The sequence below is a fragment of the Lynx rufus genome, unplaced genomic scaffold, assembly GCF_022079265.1.
Source record: "Lynx rufus isolate CCGP_SWC_20201006 ecotype Redwood Valley unplaced genomic scaffold, mLynRuf1.p SCAF_1, whole genome shotgun sequence".
Lineage (NCBI taxonomy): Eukaryota > Metazoa > Chordata > Mammalia > Carnivora > Felidae > Lynx > Lynx rufus.
The window spans coordinates 110,396,163-110,410,284 of NW_025814823.1; positions in this window are offsets into that span (position 1 = coordinate 110,396,163).

The window sequence follows — 14,122 nt, forward strand, 5'->3', positions numbered from 1 at the left end:
GGGCTTGGGAACAATTACCCAGGTGGGGCCAAGTCATCACCATGGTCCTCATAAGGAGGAGGCAGGAGGGTCAGAGTCAGGAGATATTACAAGGGAAACAGAGGTCAGAGTGATGTAGGGCCACAAGCCAAGAAAGCAAGTAGCCTCAAAAACTAGCAAATGCAAGGAAACATATTCTCCCCTAGAGCTTCCAGACGGAATCCCTGTCTTGCTCTTGTCTGAGGCCACACAGACCAACCATTTTAACTTCCAGGAATCTGCAGTCACTACAAACCTGCTCCACACAGTACCACCTCCATGCTTCGTGTTTTAGGAATTCATAGCATAGAGAATCCTATGCAATATAATCTCCAGGCCTGATCTTGAGCAGCAACATGGAGTCATGTGGCAAAGCATCCACTATAACGTGGCGAGGGAGGTGGGTGTTCTAGTTAACCCAACGTTCTGCTCAGTAAAGAGCTCCCAAGGAAGACCTTACTAGAAAGAACTGGGACCCCTATCACCACTGCATGAACCACTCATAAACAGGACTCCAGGCTTCAGAGGGAGGGCTCTGAGACTCAGCCTTATCTGTCTCGTAGGGACTTCTGATTCTCTCAACACAAGAGGGCAAAAATACACATTGCATGGCAAACACAGCTGGTCTTGCTCTGATGACCAAGGTCAGAGCTTTCATTAACAACGCTGAAAGTGACAATATGATCCGCAGACACGCTGGCTCCAGAGAGGCTGGTCAGCCAGCCTCCTAGAGCACCAAACTTGACTGTGCCTTTTGGTCAGAGGCCCTGGAGTTCCTGGAGCAAACAGGCCATTCAAGGCTAAAGCGTACCCAGCACGGTCGGCCCCCACCCCTACTGGGGACAAAGGCTGCAGACCCCATCTCTGTTGTGAAACTTGCAGGAGGTGGTTCCGGGAACTTCTTGCTCAGCAGGCACCTGTGGACCAAGGAGTTAATGCAGGAAACAAGAGAGCCTAGAAAGCCTCATCATGGAATTAAAGTGGTCACAATGAGGCTTGACACTTTCATGTTACTCCGCGAAACTGATTTTAGACTTCTAATTTCCAGAACTTTAACAATAAATGTATGTTATTCTAAGCCACCCAGTTGATGGCAATTTGTTACAGCAGCAATAGGAAACGAACACACGCACACAATTTCCTCCAGCCTCCTGTGGGCAGGACAGACATGCAGCAAAGCCCCCTGAGGAGCCACTGACCTACACCCTCACCTTCATGTCACACCAGAGACGCGTCTCCCAGAGCATCCACCCCAGAGGAGACGGACTGAGATGCTCGGTTAGGAAGAGGGGGTGGCAGATTCAGCCCCTGGCTGCATCACCCCTCTCTCCTGCTCCCTGGCTTCTCTGTCTACTGGCTGCCCCCCAGCCCCACCAGTCCTCTCCTCCTGCTGCAGACAGAGCAGCCTGTGGTAACAGAGCTGCGTCGCCTCACCCACACTTCTTTCATGAGACCACAGGCCAGAACAAACCACCTTGAAGGATGAACTGTTTGTGAAAAACAGAAAAAAAAAAATTAAAAATGAAAACCTCCTATAAAATAGGAGTCTATGCGTTAAAGAAATCATCCTGAACTCCTGGATGCAAATTATTTTTATATCACCTGAGTTTTACAAAAGGTCAGTCGGTAAGCCCTTTGCCATTTCCTTCAGCCAAGTCCTGCTCTACTGTCTGCAATTTGGTCCTAACTGAAACAGGTCCAGGCAGCGGGAAGGACCAAGCCCCAGGATAAATTGCAAGGAAAATTTATTGTTGATCTTGTCTAACACACTTAACTACAGTAACAAGTTCCTCATATGCTGATCAATTTCTTCTCCTTGGCATATTGCTCTTATTCCTAGTGACAGAGTTCTGGAGAACTCTCACCCTCTGTGTATTGCTAACTACTATTCTTGTGTAGCTATTAAACCCAAACGCATAAGGTCCAGCTTTGGAAGAATAATGTGGTTGAAGAAAAACGGCCCCGAGGTCAAAAATAATTTTAACAAATAACACAACTGCTTTACTGCCTTTGTTCTAACACAGTTACGGAGACACAAATTTGCAACTTACGGTAACATTTGCTCACATCCGTTTTTGCTCCCGCCTCCCTTCCCTCTCCCCTCCAGCCGTCCCAGGTGCCACTCCCTACTGTAGTCTTAAGCTCTGCACTCCCAGCTGCCCTGGCTTTTCTTCCATGCCACCTGCTCTTCGGCCCTCAAGTACGTGGATCAGCCCACTTCTTAATGAGCACGGAAGGAGAGCCGAGAGGATAGAAATTGGGTTGGAAAGGGATACAGGAGTGCTGATGCATAGGGGCACTTGTACCCCAATGTTGGTAGCAGCACTTTCAACAATAGCCAAATTATGGAAAGACCCTAAATATCCATCAGCTGACAAATGGATAAAGAAATTGTGGTTTATATACACAATGGAATACTACGTGGCAATGAGAAAGAATGAAATCTGGCCCTTTGTAGCAACGTGGATGGAACTGGAGAGTATTATGCTAAGTGAAATAAGCCATACAGAGAAAGACAGATCCCATATGTTTTCACTCTTACGTGGATCCTAAGAAACTTAACAGAAGACCATGGGGAAGGGGAAGTAAAAAAAAAAAAAAGAGATTAGAGTGGGAGAGAGCCAAAGCATAAGACTCTTAAAAACTCAGAACAAACTGAGGGTTGATGGGGGGGTGGGAGGGAGGGGAGGGGAGGGTGGGTGATGGGTATTGAGGAGGGCACCTTTTGGGATGAGCACTGGGTGTTGTATGGAAACCAATTTGACAATAAATTTCATATATTGAAAAAAAAAGTTGGGTTGGAAATTACAGGACTTTGGTTGACTGAAAGAAGCGAAGAAGCAGTGAACCCTCTTGTATTCATGAGAGTGTTGTAACAGTTCATCTGACACGACATTATTATTTATACAGACTCTGCTCCTCCAGGGCTGGGACATGCCTTGCTCATCTTTCTTTCCTAGGACCAGGCGGAGGGCTTCACACAGACAATAGGTGCTTGGTACATTATGGCATGGACGTACCATGAATATTTTGGTCAAGATTATTTGCTGTGATAAATATTTTACATTTATTTAAAACAATTCAAAATTAACTTCTGGGGTGCCTGGGTGGCTCCGTTAGTTAAGCATCCAACTCTTGATTTTCAGCTCAGGTCATGATCTCAGGGTCATGAGATCAAGCCCCAGGTCGGGTTCTGCGCTGGGTGTGGAGCCTGCTTGAGATTCTTCCTCTTCCTGTCCCTCCTCAGATCCTGCACCTGTTCATTCTAAGAAAATAAAATTAGGGGCGCCTGGGTGGCTCAGTCGGTTAAGCGACCAACTCTGGATTTTGGCTCAGGTCATGATCTCATGGTTCTGAGTTCAAGCCCCGCATCGGGCTCTGCACTGACAGTGTGGAGGCTGCTTAGGATTCTTTCTCTCTCCCTCTCTATTACTCTCCCACTTGTCTGAGTGCTCTCTCTCTCGCTCTCAAAATAAATAAATTTTAAGAAAAGAAAGTTAACTTTTGAATAGAAAAAATATATATATAATTTAAGTAGCATATAACAATATAATGATCATCCATGTAAATCAGTTTTTACTTACATATAAAGATATTTTTTGTAACTTGCTTCTTTTTGCTTACCTTCCTGAGAATATAACAGCAATGTTATCACATGTAAATGTAATTCGTTCACTTCCCATGTGATACAGTAATCTAGATCCACTATATCTACTCCCTACCTACCTATCTACTATCTGTCTGTCTAACCACACATCTAGGTATCTTCTATATATCACTAGAAAATAGATCACTATGGTATCATAATAGACTCCATAGCAATCACTATAGACTATACTGCAATTTACTTACATATTCTTCTGTTACGAGACCTTTAAATTCTGGTTTTAAGCTATTACAAACAAAGCTTCTAGAACTTTCCTGTTCATGTCTCCCAGTAGAAATGTACAAGGATATATATACTCTTTAAAAATATATACCTGGGAGTGGAATGTCTGGGTCCTGGCATATGAGCACTATCAGCCACATTAAATAATACCCAACTATTTTTCAAAGGAATCACACCACATGTATTCTCACTGGTAGTATATTAGAACCCTCATTTTTCTTTAAGATGGCCATTGCTCTTTCTGGTTCTTTGTTTTCTACCTACATTTAAGAAGGAGCTTGTTAAATTACATACACATGTACACACACACCTGATAAAAAGTTAATATACTTATCATTTGGGGTGACGATAAACTGTAATATTAAGCTTTATTATCCATTAATTTGATCTTTAATAAATTGTCACTATTTTCTATGGACGTCTTACATATTTTAATTATATTGATTCTTGGAAGTTTTCTTTTCGATTCCAGTGAGTTTAATATCTTTACAATTTCTCTTTGTTGCTGTTATATATAAACCCAATTGGATTTTGTATTTTAATTTTGAGCTATTTAAATATATGAGCTAATCCTAGTAATTTGTTCACAAAGCTTTTGGCTTTTCTATAAAACCCCATAATATGTGAATAATCAGAGTTTTGTTTCTTCCTTTCCGGTCTTGATACTGTTTATTTCTTTTCCTTAGCTTACTTGCCTTTTTTAGGACCTCCAGTGTACTGTTCAGCAGAAGAAGCAGGTACCCTTATCTTACTCATCATCTCAAAGGGAATGGTTTCAATACATATCCATGCTTTTATGGGAACCATCTGAGAACAAATGAAAAGCACCACATGGCTTTAATCCCAAAGCATTTATTTCCTAAGATCAAAACCTCCTTCTACAGTACAACTGTAAAAATCAGTATTGCTACAATACTATCACCTATTCCACAGTCTATATTAAAATCTTGTCAATTGTCCCAATAGTGTTCTTTAGAGCTACTGTTCTCTCCTAGTACAAGAATCAACCCATGATCACAGATGGCACTTGGTTGTTATGTTTCCTTAGTCTCCTTCTTTTTTTTTTTTTTTTTTTTTTTTTCCTTAGTCTCCTTCTATCTGAAACAGTTCCTCAGCCTTTCTGTGTGTTTCTTGCTCTTCATATTTTTCAAGAGTATAGCCAAGTTATTTTGTACAATATCCCTCAACCCGGATTCGACTGCTGTTTCCTCATGGTAAGAGTCAAGAATGTTACACATTTTTCACAAAATACCACAGAGTTGATATTTTGTCCCTCTCGGTACATCATATCAAGAGGCACATGATGCTGGATTGTCCCAGTATTGGCGGTTAGCTTTTATTTTTTTTTAATGTTTGTTTATTTGGGTGGGGGGAGAGAGAGCACATGAGGAGGGGAAGGGCAGAGAAAGAGGGGGACACAGAATCTGGAGCAGGCTCTGGCTCTGAGCTGTCAGCACAGATCCTGACGTGAGGCTTGAACTCCTGAACTGAGAGATCATGACCTGAGCTGAAGCTGGACGCTTAACTGACTGAGCCACCCAGGCGCCCTGCAATGTTAGTTTTAATCTTGTGTTTAAGCTGGTATCCAGCAAGTGACTCCAATGCAGAGGTAGATTTTCCCTTTGTAATTAAAAACTCATTGGTGAAGAAGTACCGTCAGAATATGTCAATATTCTGTTCTTCATCAAATTCTGACTATTGCTTGTCAATAGCCACTGATGACTATTTTAACACCATCATCTCTTCTGTATTTCTTTTTTTTTCAACGTTTTTTTTTTTTTTTTTGGGGGGGGACAGAGAGAGACAGAGCATGAACGGGGGAGGGGCAGAGAGAGAGGGAGACACAGAATCGGAAACAGGCTCCAGGCTCCGAGCCATCAGCCCAGAGCCTGACGCAGGGCTCGAACTCACGGACCGCGAGATCATGACCTGGCTGAAGTCGGATGCTCTACCGGCTGCGCCACCCAGGCGCCCCTCTTCTGTATTTCTTATCTGGCATTGTAAACAGGTTTCCTTTATCGCCACTTACCCATTTATGTAAGGATGGACTCATGGATCCCTATTTTATTCAATGTGCTCTAATCCTGTTCCAGTTACCTTTTTGGCTCCACCAATCGTTCAAAAATCTAGTTGGCTGAGGCAACAACACTTACTTTATCATCGCCCACAGTTTCTGTGGGCTAAGAGTTTGGGAAGGACTAACTCTGACTCAAGGACCCATGTGTGGCTGAAGTCAGGTTAACAGAGTTGTAGGAGTGAGGAACCAGCCATCTGAGGGCTTGCTGAGTCTCTCTCTCTCTCTCTTTCTCTCTCTCTCATCATGTAGTCTCAGAGACTCTCCATGTGGTCTTCCCATACTGGCTCATTTGGGTTCCCTCACAAGATGGTGACTTCCGGGCAGTCAGACTGTTTACACATCAGTTCAGGGCTTCATTGTGAGTGATCCAGCCAGCAAGGTTAAAGATTTGTCACTTTTCATGACAAAGCCTTAGAAGCTATATAGCATCACTTCCATCATAGTCACAAAGCTACCCGGATTCAAGGTGAGGGAAATAGATCCCATTGATGGAAGGAAACTCAAAGTCCCATTGTGAGAAGATGTGTAATGAGAGATACTCTTGTGGTTATCTTTAAAAAATACAATCTGCTACGTTCCTCTGAGCATATGAACTCACATCCTCTCCATAGACACACATGCAATCTTCTTCCTAGCATTCCCCAGGACGTTAGGGCACCAGCACTAAACCTAGGATCTTGTTCCCTGAATTAGGTCCAGGTTCAGATAAAGCTCCTTGGGTAAGACTCCTTGGGTTCAGTCCCTTGAGTCCACATATCCTTCCTCTTTATTGGAAGATGTGCAAACAAAGGAAATACATACTCTGCTCCCCACGTACACCAATTTATAATGGTGGGATAAGTGGAGAATTATATGTACAGGGATTTCCATTTTAAAAAGGTACAAAACGTGAGGCACATTTCAACTGATGATCCACAGCAGTTCTGAAATCCAACAGGTACTTGGTTCCCAGTTTCCCGATTAGGACTCAAGTCTACTGCACAGGAATAATTCTCCACGGCTCTCGGCCCCACCCTCTGAACCATCCTTCTTTTTCATAAAAACTAGCCTAAATCTATAGTTAAAAGTTCTCTCAGCCTGCTTCCTACCCATGGACATTAGGGCATTCAGGGATCTCTTCATTTTATACCGCCCCTGTCCCTTTCATTCCAAACTTATATAATTCTTTAAAAAAAAAATTCACTTGTGAGTTTTTAATGTATCAGTTTATGTGTATCTACCTGGCTGAGTCACTACAGTGACCAGGTAGTAGGTCAAACATTTTTCTAGATGTTTCTGTGAAGGTGTTTTTTGAATGGGATTAACATTTAAATTGCTGAACTTCAAGAAAAGCAGACTATCCTATAAGTGTGGGTGGGCCTCATCCAATCAGCTGAAGGTCTGACTAGCACAAAAACTCCTCTCCCCCAAGCAAGAAGGAATCCTGTGAGCAGACTCAAACTGTAATTCCTTCCTGTATCTCCAGCCAGCTAGACTACTTAATCAGATTTTGGACTTGCCAGACTCCATAATCATGTGATTCAATTCCTTAACTCTCCTTCAACATAAACACAGTCTGTTGGTTCTGCTTATGTAGAGAAGCCTGAGTAATACGTACTCTTGCAGACAAAAGCCAACCCCAAAAACCTCTTGAGGATAAACTCTGCTGGATCTTGGGCCCCCTGTGAAGTTGCTAGAGGGCCATCCTCTTAATATACTTGAAGCCCTGTTGCTCAACAGAAAGGCACACCCCCGAGACCTTTAAAAGACCTTTTTTCTCCCCTGGTAGGAAAGGTCTTGTTACCTTAAAATTTTCTCAAGTTTTAAAAAAGAATCTTACAAATCCTTCATGGATTTGATCTTTGCCCTGAAATCTTTTGTTAATGTGACCACTTTTTGCCATTTTGAGAAGTTACGAATGAGAAGCAGTTTTATTTTCAAAGGTGGTGAGCCCTGACACCTCTGTATTTAACAGCTTTGCACCTTTGCTCCCCTCTCATGTTTCATCACAGGTAAGAAGCAACCTGGTGCAGGGGCCGGGGCGGGGGGGGGGGGGGGACTTTCAGTATTCTGTCTGATCATCTGCTGAGTTGGATCACTGAGTTTATTTGGTGTATTTCCCGCTATTTTATTATTTTACGTATTTATTTTTAAATATTTATTTTTCAGAGAGAGAAAGAATGTGTGCATGAGTGAGAGAGGAGCGGGGGGGGGGGGGGGGCAGAGGATCCAAAGAGGGAGACACAGAAAGAATCTGAAGCAGGCTCCAGGCTCGGGGCTGACAGCAGAGAGCCCGAAGTGGGGCTCGAACTCACGAACTGTGAGACCATGGCCTGAGCTGAAGTCAGACGCTCAACCGACAGAGCCACCCAGGCACCCCTCTCGGCATTTTATTATGACAGGTCACAATACTGCCCAACTATTCACTACCCCGGTCAAGGGTCCTCTTCTACCTGACTCTTAGTAACATTTTCCTTTACCGTCTTCAAGCTCTCACTGATAGCCTCCTCAGGGTTTTTAGGTTTCTGCTTACACTCTCACACAGACCCTTCAAGCTCTTACCGGTAATCTTTTCAAAGCCCTTTCTGCTTCCTCCTACCTTCCAAAGCCACCGTTACATGCTTTGATTTTTTGTTACGGTGCCAACCCATACCCAGGTCCTAAAATCTACTGTGATTATCTATTGCTATGCAACAAATCATAACAAAACACAGTGGCTTCTACCAACAAGCATTTTACTATTTCTCCGTATTTCTGTAGGCCAGAAATTTGGCAAAGGAGCAGCTGGGTGGTTTTAACTGAGGGGCTCTAAGGTAATGGTAGTCAGAGGGCAGCTGAAGCAGCATTATTCTTCGGTCACATGTTCACAGGGTCCCTCCACATGGACTAGTTGGGCTTCCTGGTAACAGAGTTGCCTCAGGACAGTTAGACAGTTTATATGTTAGCTCAGGGCTCCAGCATAAGGTAGACGCTACCCTGACTTTATGATCTGGCCTCAGAAGTCCCATAGCATCGCTTGCATACCCGTAAGCCCACCCAGGTTCAGGGAGATGGGACATAAACTATACCTGTCAGCGTGAAGGGTGTCCAAAGCACATAGGAAGAATATGTACAACAGGAAACACCACCATAACTGTCTTTGGAAAATACAGTCTGCCACAAATCCACTACTATTTCTTTTTTCTTTCTTCAGACTCAAATTGTCCAGATGTGGCTCCTTGGAGCCCTTTCAAGCTGGCTATTACATCCTTTTGACAAGCCACCATGATCGTTTGAGCACTGCCTTACTTTCTGGAACAAAATAATGTTTCAGATTCACCCTGTACTTTTTCTGCTCCAGCAGCGGAATTAACCATTTCACCAAGAAGCCTTGGTTCCTTTTAGTGGAGAATCCAGGGGCTACAAGTTTTCACTGCTGTTGGAGTATCATGCTTCTGACCCGTCTCAGCAGACAAAGCTAGGAAAGGTTATACATGCACACACACACTTTGAGTTCAACAACTCAATTTCCAGTCCGACAACAAAGGGTACATCCCAGACCTCCCTCGTTCTGTATTTATAATGCCCTTCCCTAAGGGAGTTATTATTATATTCAATACATTGACTCATGTGTCTGCTACTGGGTTTTTTAAGTTATGTTTTACTCAGTTAAATTAATTCCCCTCTATGCTGATGTTCCTTTTCTAGTAATTTTCTGAAAGAATGAATATTAGATTTTTCAAATTCTTTCCCAACATCTAGTGCTAGGATCATCTGACTTTTCCACTTAAGACGGTTCCTGTGGTAAAATACATCAGGACAATTCTAGTGGCGATCAAACTTCTGTTTTCGGGACAAACCCAAATTACTGTAGTTCATTATCTTTTATTAATACACTACTAAATCCAGTTCGCTGGTTTTTTCCTTAGGACTTTCACAACTATGTTTAAAACCTGCCTGTCTTTCATACCATTCTTGCCGCATTTGGGTATCAGGGATATTCTAGTCTCATACATACACCCCCTTTTCTATACCCTGGAATTGTTGATGGGAAATTGAAATAGTTAGTCCTTGAATGTGTGTTAATACCCAGGGGCATCTGGATCTGGTATCATCTTTATGGGAATATTTCTACTTAATCTATTTCTTTAATGATTATAAGGTTACTTGGGTTTTTAATTTCTACTCAAGTTTCGGCAAATTTTATCTTACTTTTTTTTAGGAATTGGACTGTTGGAACTTTCAAATTTATTGTCAAAGATTCTGTTATCATTTTAATGTCCGTAGCTTCAATGATTATATCGTTTTATTCCTCATAGTATGCATTTATTCTCTATCCTACCCCGTCTCTCTCCCTCCCTCCATCTTTACCCTCTCGCAGAGTTTTGTTATTCCTTTCAAAGAACGAGCGTTGTTTATCCTTTCTGCATGCTTGTTGTTTTAATTTCACCCATTTCTTTTTAATGTTGTTCTTTAGTATTTACTTTCTGCTGCTTTATCTTGGTTTACTCCACTAGTCTTTACCTACCTTTGTGAGTTGTATGTTTAATTCATTAACTTTGGGCCTTTCTTCCATGTTAATGGAAATACTTAAGATGATGGATTTCACTCTAATTTCCACTCTAGCTGCATTCCACAAATTGTAATATGTAGCATGTGTTGTTGTTAAGTTAGATTTTTCTCATTTTCTTCCCTTCCGCTCATGTATTATGTAGACAAGTATTTAATCTTCAAACATAGGAGAGTATTTCTGGTCCTCTTTAAAAAATTTTTTTACTTGACTGCATCAAGGGCAGTAACTTTGTAACAATTGCTTTATGGGTTAGCTTGCAGCAATCTTCTTCAACTTTTTGTGCACCTGAGGAACGTGTGTATTCACCCTGTGTTGTATGCATTCAGGGTTGTTTTTCCACTCCTCCAAGTTCTTCTCATTTATATCTCATTTGCTCTTAAATCTATCCACTGATTTTTCAATTTTTGATTACAATTTGAATATACAATTACATTTGTATATACAATTGTATATACAATTGTATATACAATTGAATAAGAAATTACACTTGGTTGGGGTGCCTGGGTGCTCAGTACGTTAAACGTCAGACTTTGGCTCAGGTCATGATCTCACAGCTCGTGAGTTCGAGCCCTGATCAAACCTGTGCTCACAACTCAGAGCCTAGAACCTGCTTTGGATTCTGTGCCTCCCTCTCTCTCTGCCCCTCCCATGCTCACACTCTGTCTTGTCCTCAAAAATAAATAGTCATTAAAAAAAATAATAAAAAGAAATTACACTTGGTTATTTTCCAAATAATCAAGGTGATTTGTAATAGTCTTACTCTTTGTTTCTACTCTCAGCTCCATTTTTTTATATCTTTTTTTTTTAAGGTTTATTTTTGAGAGAGAGTGTGAGTGGGGGAGGGGCAGAGAGAGGGAGGCACAGAATCCCAAGCAGGCTCCAGGCTCTGAGCTGTTAGCACAGAGTCCGATGAGAGGCTCGAACCCACAAACAAAGGGATCATGATCTGAGCCAAAGTTGATCGCTTAACCAACTGAGCCACCCAGGTGCCCCTTCATTTTTTATATCTTATATTACACATTGTCATTTTTTTCTTTATCTGTTAATATTTGAAGTTCTGCTTCTGCTGGTTTTCACTTTTGTGTCTTTTTAGTTTTGTTATATATTTATTTTTGACTATGAGCTCATGTTCTATGGACGGCAATCTGTCAAAATTATTTAAGACCTCTATTGAAGAAGGATTCTTCTGGACAGGACTTGTATTGGCTTTACTATGTGTCTCGAAGGGCTACCAACCAGGACTTCTTTTAACTAAATTCTGGGCTTGAGGTTTTCTCAGACCAGCCTGTTTATCAATGCAGCTGAAAACCCAGCTAGTGACTATAGTTCTGAAAGGAGAGATTTTGACCAAAGTTTGAGGGAGGAAATTTTCTTTACTCATCCCTGAGGGGAGACAGGGAACATTTATTTCTAGTCCACCCTTATACTAAAAATGTAGCCTCTTGCGGTCTCAGTGTAGGTGAAAGGGGTTTCCCAACAAAACAACACATCCTAGGATTGGTTCCTGTCTACTATCTCTCTTGAGGTCATAAAAATCAAAGATCAAGGTCACTCACATTGGGCAAACACATTCAAAGCAAAAGGCAGCTTTAGAGTCTTGACTTTCAGCTTTCATGGAGTTTTCGGGCTCTTAGGAAATCTTCACTTTCCTGTCTTCTCAATGAAGTCACTAAAAGATTATTTCAATGTTTTATCCATCATTTCAAATTGCTTTAAGTGAGAGAGTCAGCCAAGGTAACTAGTCTCCCATACAACCAGAAACAAAAGCCTGCTCAAATAGTTCTCAAACTTCCATTGTATTATTGCCCACTCTTCACAAGGTAGCAGGTCAATCTAATTACTTAGGTGTGATGAAAGAAAGTAACTTGGCCCACTAACTAACTCCATGGATTTCTAATCCAATTCATTTCACTGAAGATCTCCTAGTTCTCAGTACTACAGACCCACTCACTGAGAAGACACAATCCCAGCCAATCCCAACCCCAACATGGGTGAATAACCACTAACAATGATGGCTAACACGGGGTCTGCTCAGAAGGTTGGCCAGTACTCTGCTAAGCTTTTTTATGTGTATTTAATCAATACAACAGCCACATAAGATACAATTATTACTACCATTTTAGAGGTAAGAAAACCAAAGCACAGAAGTAACGTGCCCAGAGTAACACAGCTGGTAAGTTAGATCACACTCACGAGGCCTGTCTCCGTCAATTTGCAACACCACACAGAGATTAGAGAACACAATCGTAGGTGATGTGCGAGTCTATGAGGAAGGCAAGTAGGATCAAGTCCTCAGGTAATATGGCAGCTGGAAACGTTACAGAGCAGCCGACTTAAACGTAGAACGGTCTGTGGGTTTCTTTGCATGATACAGTGATGATTTCCTTGCCCTTTTCTCCAGTGCCCCACATTATGTGGTCATTGCACACTTATGATGCCTGTCCTGCACTGGATGGGCACATCTTCTCCTCTCTACAAACAGGGAGCTCGCCGTCCTCATGCAGATCCTGTTGGCCCTGCTTGCTCTCTGTTACTGATGATGTTTTTCAAATAAGTCTCCCAGATTTCACACAGTCCTTCACAGCAGAGCAGCCAACAAGTTGGGAATCACTGCTCCTAAAGGCAAGGGGCAATTAGGAACAAGCTGCATGCCCACCTCTTGCCTCTGTGGATGACACGTGGGCGAAAGCAAGTGTGGGAGGGACGAGAGATCACAAGACGGTCTTTATAAAATGACTCATAAAGAAATAATGAGAACCCAATAACTACCAATTACAGAAGCAAGAGAAATAATAAAAATAATAAAGCAGAAAATGTACAAAGCAAACAATTAAGACTATTTTATTAAAACAATACTTGCTATTCAGCAAGCATTCATTCTCCCCGCACCAGGGCAGTAACTGTGTATCATCTGAATTTTGCACATTAAGAACATGACACAGAGAGAGTTAAGAAGCTCCTCCGGGATCCAGGACACTTCAGAGCCCAGATTAAAAGTTGGCCATGCTTACTCTTGGGCTGAAATGTCATCTCTCATTAAATTCAAAACCAGCTCTGAGAACACGCCATGTTTATTATCTTTTTAATACTATGTGGCTGGTTCTGGAGGAGCCAAGAGAATCTTGGAATCTTTGGAATAAATACACTGATTAAAAAGACACTTTAAAAGTCTCTTTTTGGAGCGCCTGGCTGGCTCAGTTGGTTACGCGACCGAGTTCGGCTCAGATCACGATCTCACAGTTTGTGAGTTCGAGCCCCACGTTGGGCTCTGTGCTGACAACTCAGAGCCTGGAGCCTGGTTCAGATTCTGTGTCTCCCCCTCTCTCTGTCCTCTCCCCTGCTCACACTCTGTGTCTGTCTCTTAATAATAAATAAACATTAAAAAAAATTTTTTTTAATCTCTTTTTTTTTTTTTTTAAGCTCAGTGGACCAAAATATATAAATCAGAACTATTCTGGTCTAGTGAGTACTGTAAATGTATATTTAGATGTAACAAATATCAGTGGGAAATATCTGTGGAAAGTAATTACTTTATAATATATGTGGAATGTCTTTTAAATACTTAAAGCAACTGATCCATTTTAAAGACCTAACTTACAGAAAGAGG